At 40.3% G+C, this 14,636-nt stretch overlaps 1 pseudogene; it reads left to right on the forward strand.

Annotated features, from left to right (window-relative positions):
- Positions 1 to 14,636, forward strand: part of LOC103746579 — a 128,665-nt pseudogene that overhangs the window by 105,709 nt on the left and 8,320 nt on the right.

Here is a 14,636-nt window from a genome sequence, read left to right on the forward strand (position 1 = left end):
TTTCATAAAAGCAGTACTAGAGGACTTTAAAACCCAGATTAACCACAACTCATTAATAATAGGGGACTTCAGTACCCCATTGTCTCCATTAGATAGGTCAACAAGACAGAGAATTAACAGAGAGAGGTCTGAATTAAACAATATCATACATGGAATAGGCCTAACAGACATCTACCAAATATTCCACCCAAGCATCAAAGAATATACTTTATATTCAGTGCCCCATGGAACTTTCTCCAAAATCGACCACATGTTGGGGCACAAAACAAGCCTCAACAAATATGAAAAGGTTGAAATAATTGCATGTATTCTATCAAACCACAATGCAATAAAGCTTAAAGTCAACACCAAAAGAAACCCTAGTAACTACATGAGCACATGGAGATTAAACAACACACTCCTGAATGATGAATAAGTCAAAGTAGAAATTAAGAAAGAAATAAAAGTAGTCCTGGAACTAAATGAAAAGGACAATACAACACAACAAAACCTCTGGGACACATTGAAAGCAATCTTTAGGAGGGAAGGTTATAACTCTAAGTGTTTTCATTAAAAAATTCAGGAAGAACACAAATAAATGACAATATTGCAACAAATGAAACTCAAACCCAGAACACAAGAAGAAATAACAAAAATTAGAGCAGAAATTAATGAAATAGAAACAAAAAAAAAACAATACAAAGAATCAATGAACCCAAGAGCTGGCTCTTTGAAAAGATAAACAAGATTGATAGGCCCCTAGCCCAGTTAACCAAAAGAAAGAAAAGTACTTCCAAATCATCAGTATCAGAGATGAAAGGGGAAACATCACCACAGGCACCAAAAAGATGCAGAACATTATAAGGGAATACTTTAAAAACTAAATTTGAAAACCTAAAAGAAATGGACACATCTAAAAGCATGGGAACCACCAAAACTAAACCAAGAAGAGATCAAGAGCTTAAACAGAACCATGACACATAAGGAAATTGAAACAGTAATACAAAACCTCCCAACTTAAAAAAGCCCAGGACCAGATGGATTTACAGCAGAATTCTACCAGACATTTAAAGAAGATCTGTATACAATACTACTTAATTTATTCCGAAGGATAGAAAGGGAGAGAGAACTTCCAAATTCCTTATATGAAGCCAGAATCACTCTAATATCAAAGCCAGGCAAACATATAAACAAAAGAGAAAACTATAGACCCTTATCATTGATTAACACTTTCAGTAAAGTGTCAGGTGACAAAATCTACAAAAATCTGCAGCCTTTCTATATACTAATAACAAGCAATCAGAGAGAGAGAGAGTACATGGAAACACTCACTTTCACAATACCTGCAAAAAAATATCTTGGAATAAACCTGACCAAAGACATTAAAGATCTCTACAATGAAAATTTCAAGTCTTTAAAGAAAGAGATTGAGGAAGACATTAGAAGATGGAAGGACCTCCCATGCTCCTGGATTGGAAGAATTAATATTGTGAAAATGACCATCCTACCAAAAGCCATTCATAGATTCAATGCAATGCCAATCAAAATCCCTACAACATTCTTCACCGAATTGGAAAAAAAATCCAAAGATTTCATACAGCAGTACAAAAGACCTTGGATAGCCAAAGCAACCCTGAGCGCTAAGAGCAATGCTGGGGGGATTACTATACCAGATTTTAAACTGTAATACAGAGCTATAGTCATAAAAACAACATAGTAATGGCCCAAAAATAGACCTGTAGGTCAATGGAACAAAATTGAAGACCCAAATAGGAGTACATGCAATTTCAGCAACCTGATATTTGACAAAGGGGCCAAGAACATTCACTGAAGGAAACACATGTTCAGCAAATGGTGCTGGCAAAACTGGATCTCTACCTGTAGAAGAATGAGAATAAACCCCTATCCTTCACCTTGCACAAAAGTCAACTGCAAATGGATCAAAAACCTCAATGTGAAGCCTGAAACTCTGAAACTGTTAGAAGAAAACATTGGGAAAAACCTACAAGATACAGGTGTAGGAAAGGATTTTCTAAACCGGACATCAACTGCCCAGGAAACAAGGTCAAGAATCAACAAATGGGACCTTATTAAACTAAAAAGCTTCTGTACATCAAAAGAAGCAACTAAGGAAGTGAAGAGAAAACCCACACAACAGGCAAAAATCTTCACCAGCATCACATCTGACAGTAGTTTAACATCTAGAATATATAACAAACTCAAAAAACAAAGAATCAAGAAAGGAAGTAACGCAATTAAAAGATGGGCTAAGGAGCTGAACAGAGAGTTCTCAAAAGAAGAGGTAAAGATGACTATGAAACATCTTAAAAGATATTCAATATCACTAATAATTAGGGAAATGCAAATTAAAACAACTTTAAGATTAGACTGGTTAAGATGAAGAGGACAAATTGTGGGGACCTAAAGGCCCCACCTTGCACAGGTCTGAAAGGAAGTTACTGGAGGCATGGCCTGGCTTGCCTTGAAAGTCTGAAGAATACTTACACACTGCTGAGGAGTGCATGACCAGTGCGTGACCATCCTTAAGATACACCCTGGGGGCGGGGGAAGGGGGGATTTCCAGGTGCCTTTATAAGCTTTGTAACACCTGTAAACACAGCCTGGCTTGCCTTGAAAGTCTGAAGAATACTTAATGCACTGCTGAGGAGTGCATGACCAGTGCATGACCATCCTTAAGATACACCCTGGGGGGGGGAAGGGGGGATTTCCAGGTGCCTTTATAAGCTTTGTAACACCTGTAATAAATGAGACCCTGCTTGACTAGACTCCCCATTGCGGCTGAGTGTCCCTGGGTAATGGGGGTGGCGTTGGCTGGCGAATGGCGTGCTTACTCATCTCTAATCATCACTGTGCCAGGAGTCGCTGGTTCGAACCCCTGGCAACTGGCACTCAACGTGGCGCTCAAAGGAAGGTGAAAAGAAGAAAAGAAATAAGAAAGAAAGAAGGGAAATGGATTGGGGCATTGGAGGAAGTTCAGGGTAAACAAGACTCTAAAAATGGGTAATGCAACTTGTAAGTTTAAAGACCCAGTGCTTAAAGTGCTGAGAGATATGCTTAAAAGCAGGGGATTGGATTAGTCAGATCCCATAGCTCAAAAGGTTTGGGCAGAGGCAATTCATTTGGCTCCCTGGCTACTTGGGGCTAATGTTTTTACTAGGGATACATGGGAATCATGGGAAGAAGGCAGAAATGCAACCAAAGTAAAACCAAAAGCAGCCAAAGTAACAGACCGCACCTCCGCGGTGCCCTGGCCAGCTTCAGAGCCTCCCGGGCAGAAGGGCAGGGCGGAGTGCATGGGGTCGGTGGTGAAAGCTGCTCACCCCACCCACTTTAAGCTAATGTGTGAGTGGGTCAGGGGCTCACAGAAAAGCTGGGCAGGACCGGCAGCAGCCACTGGGTGCAATTTAAAAAAATAAAAAAAACAAAAAAACAAAGAAACAAAGACCTTTGGCTATGCACTGCAACCGGCTCTGGGACAACTGAAAAGGCCAGGGGGAAGCTGGCTTGGGGAGGGGCCCCGCCCCTAACATTAAGTGTTCCTGCCAGTGGCCGGGGAACCACCCTGTGCCTGAATGTTACAGCCCTGCTTGTAGCAGCACTTGTCAAGTCCCGGCCTTAGGGAGCCCTTAGTGAAGCCTAAAATGTTTTCACTGACTAGGGAAGATATGGAGAAACCAAAGAGCAGCTCAATTCAAGGAACTCATGGCCATTGCTTTCTGACAGTATTCAGACTCATAGATTCCTTAAAGAGAGAGAAGCCCTATCTTCTTACAGCATCTTAGGGGGCACCAAGGATTGCCTGGGCTTTTATCTCAAGGTAATGCAGAGGCAGCAGGTACTGCCTCTACAATAGCCAGGGGTAAACCCCAGGGGACTCAGGCCCGATTCTTTATGGCAAACGGATGTCACACACTATGCTCCTTTTGGACAGCTTAAGTATATTTTTGTGTCCATCGACACATTCTCACATGCCTGTTGGGCTACCACTCATACAGGAGAGAAGTCTAAACATGCTCAGTCTTATTTTCTCCAGTGCTTTGCTATGTTGGGATTGTCGCAAAGAATCAAAACTGATAATGGATCATGTTTTGTGAGTAAAAATTTAAAAGATTTCTTCTCACTTTGGGGAATTCAACACAATACAGGAATTCCCTACAATCCCCAAGGTCAAGCCATTATAGAACCAACCATCAAAACCTAAAAATTCAATTACAGAAACAAAAAGGGGAAGTAAGCCCCCACCAACAGTTGGGTATGGCCTTATTCACTATTAATGTTCATAATTTTCAAAAAAATCCGTTGGAATCCCAGTTTCAGAAGCATTGGGGATGACAGGAGCAGAGACCTGAGGTACAGGTAAGATGGAAGGATCCCATTACCAGGCAATGGAAAAGACCACATCCATTGCTAACCATGGGTCAAGGCTTTGGGTGTGTCTACCCTACAGGAGATTCAAACCCTATATGGGTGCCTGTGAAAAACCTTAAGTGGGTAGGCCAGGATCCGACTGACTAGCATGACGGTCCATGGACAATAGTTCATGAGACAAAATTCCTCTCTTTATTTATATCCATCTGAGGTGAAGTATACAGTTCCTTGGCTTCATTGCCAGTCAGCCTCTACAACGGCTGATTGGCTAAAAGGTACATGGTCTCAGAAGTATTTCAACTTGTCCTATGCCATGACTTGCTTTGTTTCTCTTGATAATGCTTATCTTTAAGTGTCTTTACCAGATAATTCAGTGACAGAGGACCCTTGGAACTGCCACGGCCCACCTCCTCATGATTACGGACTTCCCCAGGAACCCCTCCGGTTGCCCACACTTGGCTAACCGAGTTAGGCAGAGACTAAGACTGTCATGGGCTGGCATTACCCATGCGGCTGCCCTTAATTATGACACATTTTTAGTCAAGGATGGGTAAGATGTCCCATGAGAAGTACTCCTAAGACAGGACATGCATGTGGCCAGGTGCACGATCCAATGACGGACAAGGCTTGCTCAGAAGTGACACAACCTAAGACAGGCAAAAAAGCATAAGATTAGAGGCAGGAGATAGCCATCTCTCCTCAGGGAGCTGCCTATGAGGTGGGTAACCCATGAAATAAAGTCAGCCCGGCCTTAAAATAAAAATAAAAAGCGGGATATGTGGGGCCCTAAAGGCCCCACCTTGCATAGGTATCTAAACAGAGTTCTCAAAGGAAGAAGTAAAGATGGCTAAGAAACATCACAAAAAGTGTTCAACATCATTAGTAATTAGGGAAATACAAATTAAAACCACCCTAAGGTATCATTTTACCCCAATTAGACTGGCTAGGATCAAGAGAACAAATGATACCAAATGCTGGATGGGATGTCAAGAAAGGGGAACACTCATTCACTGCTGGTGGGATTGCAAACTTGTGGAGCCCCTATGGAAAGCAGTGTGGAGAACTCTTAAAAAACTAAAAATGAACTAACCATATGACCTGGTTATACCATTCCTTGGCATATACCCAAAGAATTCATCCTATTGCAGAGACACTTGTACATCCATGTTTGTTGCTGCTCTTTTCACAATAGCTAAGAGATGGAAGCAATCTAAGTGTCCCTCAACCGACAAGTGGATAATGAAAATTTGGTTCATTTATAGGATGGAGTTTGACTCAGCATTAAAGAAAGATGAAATCATGAAATTTGTAGGTAAATGGATGGAATTACAAATTCTTATAATAAGTGAAGTAACACGGACTCAGAAAAACTAACGATGTATGTTCTCCCTCATTTGTGGATCCTAGCATCAGAACCTTATCTGAATATTCCAGCACAACTCCAGGAACCAGAATAATGAAAAGGAACCAGGGAGGTAAAAGGAAAGAAAAGATCTGACAGAGAATAACAGTGGGAAACAGGTGTTAATAAGGGAGATATGGATAAAAATGGGGTTAAGGGGAGTGAGAAGGGAGGGTTTTAAAAGGAACCTTGGGGATAAAGGGAAAGAAGGAGCTCAAGAGAGGCTGGACCATAGGAGAAGGGTATTATTAAGGGAGAAATGGGAAAAATGGGGGCACTTTAAATGGGGAAAACATGTTGGAAAGGTTAGACAATGTGAGAGATAAATAATGCCTAGCTAGTTTAAAAAAAACAACCAGAGGGAACCATATTAGTCCAACAACCTACTGACTTAAAGGACAGTTTTTGCTCCTTCCTAGACAAGGTTGCCTAAGTTCCAGGGGACTATGGAGTATCTTTCAAAATGTCCTGTAACTGTGGTGAGTCATCTGTCCTCTTGATCAAGGAGGCTATGGAGACCCCACCAGATGGACTTGAACCAGTGTCCACTCTACAAAGAGGAAGGTCAGCATAGAGGAAATATTCATCCACGCTTCCAAGTGAAGCCAGCCATGGTCGAACAGGATCTTTGCTTATTTTCACATAGGCAGAACTGGTAAAAGAAAAGAGCCAGGGGCTCCTCCCAAGCCCATGTGACCCCTGAGGAACAGATCCTCAAACAGCCTTAAGAGTAAAAATAAATTGGTTTATCTTGGCCAACTCTATGGTCTTAATCACTCAAAAGGAAAGTATAACCAAAGATTAAAGGGATCATTATAATTCTTTAAGAGTCCATGTGTATCGCTAAAGACCGCATAACAAGAAACAATGCCAGACAGGAGATATCATCCTTTGAATTGTTGGCCAGGGTGGCCCAAGAGACTCCCAGACAGTAACCCAGCATGGCACTTGGAAAATGAACAGTAGACCCCATTTTATCTAAAGGAATATTGACAACTGATTACTGTTAGATGAGTAAGAGCTGATCTTACTAAAACAAGGCACTCTAGATGGCTGACTAGACTCAGCAGATGGACAAGCACTGGGGAATGGCTGGGGAGCTGACAACACAGTGGACAACAACAAGAATGACAGAGTATATGGGCTCCAGTGGGGTGGGGGGGAAGCTATGGGAGGATGCCATTTGGGATATGGGTATATAGATGAATAAGATTGTTTGGGATGATCTGTATGAAACACACACAAAAAAAATCAATAAATTAAAAAAATGAGTCATATTTGAGGGAGAAGCATAAACATTTTCTTCAGGTTAGTAGATGTGAAAAACATTACCAATGAAATCTACCAAATGACTTTGTATCCATGCTCAGGTGTCAAGGATCTCAGAAAGTAACTGACTGTACCAGTAATAATCACATATAGAGAGATTAGAGATGCATGTGCAAATATCTAAGTGTTAGTTGCATTAAAAATGCTTTTCTGTATGAAACAGTATATTTTAAAATGAAATGGAGATATTTTTAAAGGTTAAAACCCCATTCAATTTTATGTCTTGTAGGGTTTATACTGAGTACAATACTGTATAACTGTATTAATGCAACTATGAACCTAAAAGTTTAGATCCAGTTTTGAAAGAGATGCATCTTTGCTCTGAAAATTGTTGTTGAATATGTCAATACTATTGTAATGAAATGCTTCTTCTAATTATGTGGTTATTAAATAAATAATAAAAAAAGAGTTTAAGGGATTACAGGTCCTAGACATTATGGTTAAGTCCATATAAAATGTTGTTTAGACAATTATTTATCACGGGTGATTTTGTTTCAAGCAGAAAGTGCTGCTCAGATGTAAGACTTCAAATCTTGGTCTCCAATACTGTAGTGCCCACCTGCAGCTAAGGGAGACAACCAGCTTTTGTTCTAAAACGATGGATAAATTTTTCTCCCCCTATCTAGAAGCTTTGCGAGGGAACTGACACTGATTCTAACCACTCCAACTACAAAATACCTGAAAGCAAATCCTGAATCCATCAGTCTCGAGTCCAGCCTTGGAAGACAAAAGAAAAATGAGGAGGAACCCAATAGAAGGATGCTTTTGGAAGTTCTCATTGAGAAACTCCAATGGATCCTCATGAATATTTGAAATTTGCCCTGCTCTGACTTTCTTTTAGTTCCCTGTCTGGAACTTGTAGTGCTAATTGCTCTTGCCTTTACTTCTCCCTCACATCTCCTATTCACCAATCAAGGGCTTTCTTTTACCCCTAGAGATAAGAGTTATGCATATGTATTTCAGATGTTTGGCCTGTATTCTGAAGGACAAAAAGAAGAAGTAGAAGAAGTTATGGAAGTGATCTGATCATCCAAAGGTACAGGATTGTCTTAGAAATTAGACATTGACAAACTCCAAATGACACTGAAAGTGAACGGAACATTAGTATTTCAGATGTTTGGCCTGTATTCTGAAGGAGAAAAAGGAGAAGTAGAAGAAGTTATGGAAGTGATCTGATCAGCCAAAGGTACAGGATTGTCTTAGAAATTAGACATTGACAAACTCCAAATGACACTGAAAGTGAACGGAACATTTTGCATAGAAACCTGACAGAATACTCTGGCCAGATGTTGAGAGGCAACTTGAAGAGGGTGAGGATGAGAAGCAAAGAAAGGCATGATGGAAAAGCCTATTGAGAGGATGTGGAGAAGAGATATAAATGGAACTTGGAGCAGTAGGAGTGGAGGTGACAAGTGTCTAGAGCATGGTTTGAACAGATTTGATGTGCATTTTCATTGACTTTGGATAGGGTCAGCATTTATGTGGCTGAAGAAGACCACGTTATGATAGTAAGCTGGAGTAGACAGTAAGAGTCATTGTGAATATGTCAATTCCAAGATGCCTGTTAGTCATATGAAGATATCAGAAATCAGGTGTCAAAATCTGAGTTTCCAAGGAAAAAAATGTTTCTGGAAGCTATGGAAGTCAGTGTAGCACATGTGGCAGAGAAATCACAGAAGGGAAATACTTTCCACAAAGTGGGAGGAATGGTTAGAAAAGGAAGTCTGAGACTTAAGCCATGAGTTTTCCAGCTTTGGAGTAAGGACACAAAGATAAAGGAGTAAAGGAGAATGAAATACAGGCAGTTTCAAGATGCAGAGGTGCTCATGAGGCAGAAGCAACTGAAAATAGGGACTCCAGAGAGGATGCTCCGGTCTGGAAAGGCTGTGTAAATCATTCAGGACTACAGAACTGCAGGCTCCACAACACAGAGCTGAGCTGCTCATGGCATGTTCTAGAGAGATGAGTTTTCGAAGAGGGTGTTAGAATGAGCTCAAGGAGACTTAAAAGTGAAGAAGTTGTAAAACAGAAGTGTGTTGTGTTCACAGAAATCAAGTATTATTTAATTTCAAAGGAGAACCCTCAAAATTTTTCAGAAAATAATAATTCTGCAAATAATATCTTCTAATTATAGTGGAAACAAGATAAAACTCACTAAAAAGAGAAGCACACACAAAAATACATTTCTTTACAGAAGTTAAGAATATATATAGTACACATCTAAGAAATATCATTGTAGATAAATAGATTGGTAACAAAACTACAAAATACTGGAACTTGTGCTGCTTTTTGAATTCTTACCTTTTTACCATGCTCTGCTTCCGTCTGGGTATCATGCAGATGAGTACTTAAAAAGAAAAACTGCCTTATGCATAAAACACACTACCTTGCTTCTTATATCACATAACTATGTTTTTATCGTTCTCATTCAGTGAGAGTGGCTTAACTACAGGCATCTTCTCATCGCTGCAACCTTTATCAATTGGCAAATTAGTATAAGGTTGGTACCCAAGACATGACTGTTGGTCGAATAGATGAGATGTATTTGGAGACAATTATCCATATTACAATATGAGAAGTTCATCTGAGGGACTTACAAGTCTTACTCTTAAAGAGTAAGAGTCTTAAAGACTGATGACTCCAGCTAAGTAAGTGGTATGTGGAAAGCCATTAGTTAAATTGTGCTGCATCAATTTAAAAAGTAAATCCTCTCTTTAAAGTACCTACAAAAGTAAAGTTAAACAAAGTGTGCAGGAATTAAAAGATGCTTATCCCTCCCCAGGGATGTGCCTCTGAGGCTAGCATTAAGCCTCCTGTGCCTCACTGAGATGCCCAAACAATTCCAAGGGAAATCCACTGCTCTCAAGGCTGTTACAACCCTCTCCCCAACTCTGCATGGGTCTCTAGCATGATCAGTAGAGAAATTAGAAGGGTGAACAGATAGAATTCCGGTGATGCATTGTTACATAAATTATAAAGTCACAAATGGTTGTTAGCAGCATGCTGCTGAGGTATCATCAGGAGATTTCACGGCAAAATCAAAGCAAAGACTCAAAGGAATTTCACTGCCACTTAAAATATGCTTCAGCTGAAGCACAGTGTGACGTGAGGCAGAGCTGTGAATAAGGGCTGATTCATTACCATTTTCACAATGTAAATGATACAATGGAGAATGATTATGTATTAAAATCCCGATTTTGGAAACCATGCATAGAGTTCTGTTTGCTTGTAAAGACCAGAGATTGCCTGAAACAAACAATGTGAGGCCTTAGTCCAAGAGCCCGCAAAGAAATTATCTCTGTATGAAACATTACTTGAATGAGCTGGAAAGCTGAACTTCTTTCTCAAATACTCAACTTTTACATGCAGAAAGGCTTGTTTAATATGGTGTGCAGCTCTTGATTGTACGGAACCTTGGGATATAATGGCAAATTTCAGGGATGTAAATCCTACCTAGTAAATTCAGCAGATGCTGTAGAGGTAACTATGCCCCCCAAACACTGGAATGGAGCGCTGAAAAGCCAAGTGACAGTTTCGGTCTGATTCTTGATTCTAAACGCTAATGTCTTGGGAGTTAGCCTTCTTTAGAGATGACTTGATCTTCCAAAGTATTTTTTTTTCCTCTGTAACACACATAACTAAATAAATTGTTTCTCCTCATTAAGCTATTCATCTAACATGCTTAATGACATTATTTTATTAAATTGGGGCCCTGAGAGCAGTTCTATCTATCTGTACAGGGAAAGACGGCCGCATAGTAGCTTCATGAATTTCCTTGCTATGGAAATATGCTGCTAGCAAAAGATCAATATAATTTTTTACTTCGAGTTTATCTAGAAAGCAACAAGAAGAATAGAAAGGCAAAAAGAAGAGAGAGGAGACAAACAGAGAAATACTTCAGCAAGAACAATATTAAAATTGTTTGTGGTTCTCCCCCCACCCCCCGTTCATTTTGCTTCCCAAAGCTCAGCCTGTCTTCTTCAAAGCAACTTCCATGCCATTTACTCAAGAACCACACTCTGTATTGTTATTGTCTCTCAACTTAAGGTTTTAAATGCCTTCCCTCATTTGGTTGGGGTTTTAGAGTAGAGGATGATATTTACTTTGCCCACACTTTTCTCTCAAGCATACTCTGATTTTCTCCACTCCCAGTTCCAGATACCATGTCTGGAAACCAGGATCCAATGGAGAAATGATTGATGGACGTTTCATGACAAGGAGGACAACTGAAGAGCATGATGAGGCAGTCACACATTTAAAGGCTATTGGAGATTGAGGCGTTCAATGGATTGTCTAAACAAGTGATTTTACAGTGATGCTAAAAACTCTAACTTCTACAATGACCAGAGTGGGCTTAAGATTACTGTGGTGGCATAGCAAGGAGCAATGTAAGAAAACAAGTTTAACAAGGACAATTGTTCAAAATATCTTATATGACTCAAAATCATATATATTTCAAATGCAGAAAAGAAAGATGGATTCAAGAGTTTTCTTGTGATTAATCTTCTCCTCCATAATCTACACAAAACCTTCATTTATGCTGTGTTCCACTGAAGAATATTTGTGAATTTCTCAGTCTTTTAATCGTGAGTAGAGTGGTAGCTATTTCTAAGCATTTTTCAACAGTTTTAACAAAAGAGGCTGAAACTCAGTGGAGATGTTGCAATGCTGTTTAGCAAAGTATTGAGGAAAGATAGAGGCTACAGTAGATAGGATCATTAGTATTCAGTTAGGTTCCTATGAGATGAGAACTCATTCTTGAATGGCATGTTACTAGCAGAGCTGGGATGACTCCATCCTACAGGAATGAGAAGGCTCATTGGTGAAAGGGAAACAGAAAGGCTGGCAGCTACAGGTGAAAGGCAGAAGGCTACCAGGCTCTAAGGCATGCAGAGATGCTGACTGGATTCTCGACCATGACAGTGTAAATATGGAACTTAACCACTAAAACAGAGGAGATATGTAGAGCTACCAAAATGCTTAGGGACCATAAAATGACTGTAGTGATGCCTTGATTCACAGGCTTTTTTTTTTTCACATTGCATAGGTAATTGTGATGCTGCTTGTGGTAAGATTCATACAAAACTATTGTTTAATCATAAAATTGGAGAACAATGAAGAATAAACATAAGTTTGACACGATTCATTATGATGAAATTTATTCCTCATTTCCCACAAACAGATTAGTTGATAGATTCTAGAATCCAATGACTGAGGGGTTGGCTGCTTCCTATAGAAGAACAGTTTGGCAATAAATAAATATGTGTGTATGCATATATATGCACACACACACGTACACACATATATATCTTCCATCTTCCCAGGAGAATTCTTGCACTATTTTGCCAGTATAACTGTAATTGGTCATTTGGGAAAGCAAAATATCTACAAAAAGGGTTCTCATGTATAGACTCTAACACCGAAAATAAGCTATGTGAAATCTACTGGGACCTCCCACCAGAATAAGGGCTTATGGATACTAAGGGATTTAAGACATTTGTTCCAAATCTATTGCACAAGGTTTTTATAAGTTTGGGACCATTTCTCACTCTTGTTTTCCTGAGAATTAAACGAGAATATTTCTCAAATGCTTATGTGGGACTGGTGTGGTTGGTAACAAGACAAAACCTCATGTCAGATTTCACTCCTATGAAGTATGGATGGGATACTGTAAGACGAAAAAGTGGGGGATCCTTATAGAGTTCTTTAGTGTCTTAGCTGGGAAACAAATCATGCATGAACTTACAGAAATCAGTTTCATCATAAGACATAAACAATCTAGATGGTGACCTGCTTTTTGTTCATCATGTTTTGTTCTTTTAAAATCAAAATGGATTAGGGGTCATGATATGCAATGGTTGTTTAAATGTGCCAATGTAGAAAGTGTCATGGTTGGGCCGTTGCATCAAGACATTTGGGAAGTGTTACTCAAGATATGTTTCTAAGAGGGTGTGTATGGGCAAGATTGATATTTAAATCAATAGAATCTGAGTGAAGCAAATCAACTATAGTAATATGAACTTGTTTCAGCCGGTAAGCGGAGGGCCTGAGTGTGACTTCCCCTGAGGAGGGAACTCTGACAACAGCAGGTGTTATGACTTTAGCTCTGACAACAGCTCTTCTTCAGTCCCCAGCTTGATGATTTTGTCAGTTGAATTATAGATTTGTACTGCACAATTTTATAAACCAATTCCTTAAAATAGAAATTTTTTTCTATCTTCCTCTCCCTTAATACACACATCTATACAATCCCTGATGGTTGTCTCCTGGATATCTATGTGACATTCAATAGTTTTTGCTGTAACAATGCAGACTGTGATGTTTTTATATTTGACTTGAGCTCTCTGAAATGTATCAGTCCCACACTTACTAAAACCATTGCTGAAGCAACCAGCTTACATGTACATCAGTGTGCACAGGCACCACCTGGTAATGCTTTACAGCTTGCTGGTTCTGTGTACCTGTGACTTCCTGCCATAGTTATATTGACATGTGGCAAATCATGATCATAAGAAATTTGCTTGGTAGATATACAACACACACACACACACACACACACACGCACACACAGGAACACACATATTCACAATCTTACAATTCACCCTTGCAGCTGCTATGTGTATAAACGCGGGATTCCTTATTTTTGTTTTGAAATCACAGTTTTCATCCATTTACTGTCATAAGAAGAATAAGATATTTAGGATCATTGATTTTAAAACAACACAGCTTAGCTCTCCCGCCCTCAGGCCTCTCTTGGGGTAAGTCTACCCTGCAGCCCTCCGCACCTTGACTCCACCAGCCGCGCTCACCCTTCCATCTCCCCCCGCTGTTCTCTACTCCTAGCTTGGGCCCTGTGCCATTCCTAGTCTTGGGGCCACAGACACCGGGGGAGCCAGTGCTGATTCCTGACCCTGTTCACCCCCACCGGCTTGGTGCATTCCTTGGGCCCCAAGAGCACTGCCTCCGGACCCGGCCTGCCATCAACTCTCTCTGCTTCCCTGGTCCTGCAACACCCGCCAGCCTCTTTCTGGGGCTGACAGCCTCTTTCTGGGGCTCTGAGGCTTAACATGCCTCTCCCTGATCCTTTGCATCCAGTAAAACCCAGCTACTCAATCCACTCCCTGGGAAATCTTGGGGCTTATTCCCACCCCATCTGCCTTTGCATCCCTGCGTGGCACAGCCATGGCCAGGGTCTCAGGTCAGTCCAACACCCAAGTTCCTGAGGCCAAAATCATTCTTAGAAGATTCCAGACCCAAGGAGAAAGTCTAAAAACTTCTGACCCACATTGGAAGTGGGCCACCGCGGAACTCCTGAAGACAAAATCAGTCCAGCCACTACAATATAAAATCAAAAGAGAGAACCAGAAGCTTAGAGAACCAGCTCTTCATACCCAAAAAGTAAACCACAAAGACACATAAAGTTCAAAAAAAGAAGCAGAACTAAACTTGAAGGCCCGAGTATCACACAAGAGTCAGAAACTACAAAAGAAATTCACATGTCAAAATCACAGAGAAAAAATAATAACATGAAAAACCA

Source organism: Nannospalax galili, unplaced genomic scaffold (assembly GCF_000622305.1).
Source record: "Nannospalax galili isolate Female #2095 unplaced genomic scaffold, S.galili_v1.0 scaffold663, whole genome shotgun sequence".
In the NCBI taxonomy this organism is placed as follows: Eukaryota; Metazoa; Chordata; class Mammalia; order Rodentia; family Spalacidae; genus Nannospalax; species Nannospalax galili.